Below are 5,491 nucleotides of genomic sequence, written 5' to 3'. Positions count from 1 at the left end.
TGCCCCTAGGTTCGGGGTGTCACAAAATGTTGAAAAGTGGTCGAAAAACCACTATCCAGAATCGGATGTAGAATCGTTAGACGAACTTAAAATTGTTCTACGACACCCATCTGCGACGTTTAGTATTCGAGATATGGCCCGTCCTAGGTCTGACCGAGCAAGTTTTGTTCCGCGCACTTTGTGCACCGTACACTTTGATGTTTGTATGAAAAAGTACCCTACCTAGGGACGCGTAGAGCAAATTTGTACCCCCGGGCATGTTGTCGATTGACATTCTGGTTGCACTTTTCATCATCTAGGGTGCGTTTCCTGACACGTTTTGAGGGGTTTTAGCAAAAAAATTTTTTTCGACTACTCGAGCTCTCTGGCCCGTTCGGTGCACATTTTTGAAAAAAGCTAGGGAGCTGCCCCTAGGTTCGGGGTGTCACAAAATGTTGAAAAGTGGTCGAAAAACCACTATCCAGAATCGGATGTAGAATCGTTAGACGAACTTAAAATTGTTCTACGACACCCATCTGCGACGTTTAGTATTCGAGTTATGGCCCGTACCAGGTCTGACCGAGCAATTTTTGTTCCGCGCACTTTGTGCACCGTACACTTTGATGTTTGTATGAAAAAGTACCCTACCTAGGGACGCGTAGAGCAAATTTGTACCCCCGGGCATGTTGTCGATTGACATTCTGGTTGCACTTTTCATCATCTAGGGTGCGTTCCTGACACGTTTTGAGGGGTTTTAGCAAAAAAAAAATTTTCGACTACTCGAGCTCTCTGGCCCGTTCGGTGCACATTTTTGAAAAAAGCTAGGGAGCTGCCCCTAGGTTCGGGGTGTCACAAAATGTTGAAAAGTGGTCGAAAAACCACTATCCAGAATCGGATGTAGAATCATTAGACGAACTTAAAATTGTTCTACGACACCCATCTGCGACGTTTAGTATTCGAGTTATGGCCCGTCCTAGGTCTGACCGAGCAATTTTTGTTCCGCGCACTTTGTGCACCGTACACGTTGATGTTTGTATGAAAAAGTACCCTACCTAGGGACGCGTATAGCAAATTTGTACCCCCGGGCATGTTGTCGATTGACATTCTGGTTGCACTTTTCATCATCTAGGGTGCGTTCCTGACACGTTTTGAGGGGTTTTAGCAAAAAAAAAAATTTTCGACTACTCGAGCTCTCTGGCCCGTTCGGTGCACATTTTTGAAAAAAGCTAGGGAGCTGCCCCTAGGTTCGGGGTGTCACAAAATGTTGAAAAGTGGTCGAAAAACCACTATCCAGAATCGGATGTAGAATCATTAGACGAACTTAAAATTGTTCTACGACACCCATCTGCGACGTTTAGTATTCGAGTTATGGCCCGTCCTAGGTCTGACCGAGCAATTTTTGTTCCGCGCACTTTGTGCACCGTACACGTTGATGTTTGTATGAAAAAGTACCCTACCTAGGGACGCGTATAGCAAATTTGTACCCCCGGGCATGTTGTCGATTGACATTCTGGTTGCACTTTTCATCATCTAGGGTGCGTTCCTGACACGTTTTGAGGGGTTTTAGCAAAAAAAAAAATTTTCGACTACTCGAGCTCTCTGGCCCGTTCGGTGCACATTTTTGAAAAAAGCTAGGGAGCTGCCCCTAGGTTCGGGGTGTCACAAAATGTTGAAAAGTGGTCGAAAAACCACTATCCAGAATCGGATGTAGAATCATTAGACGAACTTAAAATTGTTCTACGACACCCATCTGCGACGTTTAGTATTCGAGTTATGGCCCGTCCTAGGTCTGACCGAGCAATTTTTGTTCCGCGCACTTTGTGCACCGTACACTTTGATGTTTGTATGAAAAAGTACCCTACCTCGGGACGCGTAGAGCAAATTTGTACCCCCGGGCATGTTGTCGATTGACATTCTGGTTGCACTTTTCATCATCTAGGGTGCGTTCCTGACACGTTTTGAGGGGTTTTAGCAAAAAAAAAATTTTCGACTACTCGAGCTCTCTGGCCCGTTCGGTGCACATTTTTGAAAAAAGCTAGGGAGCTGCCCCTAGGTTCGGGGTGTCACAAAATGTTGAAAAGTGGTCGAAAAACCACTATCCAGAATCGGATGTAGAATCGTTAGACGAACTTAAAATTGTTCTACGACACCCATCTGCGACGTTTAGTATTCGAGTTATGGCCCGTCCTAGGTCTGACCGAGCAATTTTTGTTCCGCGCACTTTGTGCACCGTACACTTTGATGTTTGTATGAAAAAGTACCCTACCTAGGGACGCGTAGAGCAAATTTGTACCCCCGGGCATGTTGTCGATTGACATTCTGGTTGCACTTTTCATCATCTAGGGTGCGTTCCTGACACGTTTTGAGGGGTTTTAGCAAAAAAAAAAAATTTCGACTACTCGAGCTCTCTGGCCCGTTCGGTGCACATTTTTGAAAAAAGCTAGGGAGCTGCCCCTAGGTTCGGGGTGTCACAAAATGTTGAAAAGTGGTCGAAAAACCACTATCCAGAATCGGATGTAGAATCGTTAGACGAACTTAAAATTGTTCTACGACACCCATCTGCGACGTTTAGTATTCGAGATATATAACACTTTGTAGGTCTGACCGAGCAATTTTTGTTCCGCGCACTTTGTGCACCGTACACTTTGATGTTTGTATGAAAAAGTACCCTACCTAGGGACGCGTAGAGCAAATTTGTACCCCCGGGCATGTTGTCGATTGACATTCTGGTTGCACTTTTCATCATCTAGGGTGCGTTCCTGACACGTTTTGAGGGGTTTTAGCAAAAAAAAAATTTTCGACTACTCGAGCTCTCTGGCCCGTTCGGTGCACATTTTTGAAAAAAGCTAGGGAGCTGCCCCTAGGTTCGGGGTGTCACAAAATGTTGAAAAGTGGTCGAAAAACCACTATCCAGAATCGGATGTAGAATCATTAGACGAATTTAAAATTGTTCTACGACACCCATCTGCGACGTTTAGTATTCGAGATATGGCCCGTCCTAGGTCTGACCGAGCAATTTTTGTTCCGCGCACTTTGTGCACCGTACACTTTGATGTTTGTATGAAAAAGTACCCTACCTAGGGACGCGTAGAGCAAATTTGTACCCCCGGGCATGTTGTCGATTGACATTCTGGTTGCACTTTTCATCATCTAGGGTGCGTTCCTGACACGTTTTGAGGGGTTTTAGCAAAAAAATTTTTTTCGACTACTCGAGCTCTCTGGCCCGTTCGGTGCACATTTTTGAAAAAAGCTAGGGAGCTGCCCCTAGGTTCGGGGTGTCACAAAATGTTGAAAAGTGGTCGAAAAACCACTATCCAGAATCGGATGTAGAATCATTAGACGAATTTAAAATTGTTCTACGACACCCATCTGCGACGTTTAGTATTCGAGATATAGCACTTTGTAGGTCTGACCGAGCAATTTTTGTTCCGCGCACTTTGTGTTCATGGATGTCGATAAAGGTACAAGTTGCCGGTCGGGATAGCCGTGCACCAAAACTGTGTACCGATCAGGGAAAGTACAAGACGAAGGGTGCATCTCGAGCGTACGCGTTCATAGATGTCCATGTTGGTACACTTGCACCAAAATTGTGTACCAATCAGGGAAAGTACAACATGGAGGGCGCAGCCCGGGCGTACCCGATCATGGATGTCCATGTTGATACAATCTACGTGTACGTACCTAGTTTTTGTATCAAAAGTTGCATTAAAGTGCTTGTATGCTTAAAATGCTTATCTCAACCGGTCACCTTTTGGCCTGTCCTTTTATAACAGAAACCTAGAAAGATACTCGATATTTTTGTGTTTTTCCATTAGCCCGGGACGACGAAATGAGCTATGTGCACATCGTGCAGAAAACTGTCTTCGCCACGCATGTTTTTGTCTATCCACTCATATAATCACCCACATTTGTGTTCAACACGGACGGCGCAGCCCGAGCGAACGCGTTAATGTTTATGTTTGTACACACTGCTTGTACGATTCTAGGATTTGGTAATTGCGTCACAGTGCCCGACCGTCGCGGACACCATTCTTGGACAGAAGTCCTAGTACGTAGAGTACTTTCCCTAGGTATGTGCTCGTTCGTGACTATCGTTGCGTGCTTACGGACACGCTTGGGTATGTTTACCATACAAGGTTTACTAGGGAAACCTGGGAAGGACGCTTGCCCTCCCGTCGCGGACACCATTCTTGGAAAGAAGTCCTAGTACGTAGCGTTCCTTATTTTACTTGATCAGTTTGTAATGCATTCGCTTTGTTCCATCGACTTCTGCTACTGCTCACTAAGGGGTGTTCGTTTGCGATGTGTACGATAAGCAACTGTCTATCCTAACCAGCAGTTAATCAACACTTTTCACCCAAGTCATAGGAACATAGAGTACTTTTCCTAATCGGTACACAATTTTGGTGCACCTCTAACCTGGCCGGCACTTTATCGTTACGTTTTGTGCATAACCTAGGGACGTGGTGTAAGTTTCATGATTTTTATGTTTGATTCGGTTTATTATGATTGAAAACTACGCTACGTCCCAGAAATTTGAACTCGACTACTTCATCCATGTGGCGCCAAAAGCTACTGGGCAACGCCTAGCTAATGCCCCATTTGTACTTCAATTTGCATAATCAATTTTGAAAAATACGCTAAGTCCCAGAAATCTGAACTCGAATACTTTTGCCACGTGGCGCAAAAAAGCTACTGAGAAACGCCTAGCCTTTTACCCATTTATAATTTAGTTTTCGTTATTAGTTTTGAACAATACGCAAAGTTCCAAGAATCTGAACTCGAATACTTTTTACATGTGCCGCCAAAAGCTACTGAGCAACGCCTAGGTTGATACATTTTTGGTACATGGAGTGTATGCATGCAGGATTACTGCCGTGCTGGACCGGAAAATCGAACTTGCTACTAGAACATAAAGTAATTCCCCTAGATAGGTGCTTTTGCATACCTCTGATCGACGACCATGCAACGTGCGACACGCGTAGCTAGGCTTGCCCAAACAAATTTCCTAGGATAGCACCAAATTGCACACCTTCAGGGGTATATTTTGGTACCGTGTACCGTGCATGGTACAAGTATCAGCAGCTCGTGCAATTTATTTTGCATCGTGTTGCGGTTCCTGGTGCGTCGGGATAGGAGTATTTCGAGACTTTCGCCAAGCGTTGGTGCCATTTGGGGGATAATTAATGTTCTAGCCACAATAAACGTGCCACATAATGCCAATAAGGAAAAAGCCGTTTTCTAGGGACTTCCAGTCAAAATGTTTGCCATCAGCGCTTTCCTGTCGAGTTCAGGATCTGGGACTTAGCGTTTTTTTTTCACGATCCAATCCAACGACCAGATCGTGAATAAACAATACATACAACAGTGCATCCCTTTAAAGTAGGAAAAAGCCGAATTCTAGGGAGCTCCAGTCCAAAAGGTTGTCATCAGCGCTCTCCTCTCGAGTTCAAGATTTGGGACTTAGCGTTTTTTTCGCGATCCAGCCAAAAGACCAGATCGTGAAATAAAC

The sequence above is a fragment of the Anopheles gambiae genome, assembly GCF_943734735.2.
Source record: "Anopheles gambiae chromosome X unlocalized genomic scaffold, idAnoGambNW_F1_1 X_unloc_110, whole genome shotgun sequence".
Classification (NCBI taxonomy): domain Eukaryota; kingdom Metazoa; phylum Arthropoda; class Insecta; order Diptera; family Culicidae; genus Anopheles; species Anopheles gambiae.
The sequence above is the reverse complement of the archived record's forward strand: the minus strand, read 5'-3'. Positions refer to the sequence as shown.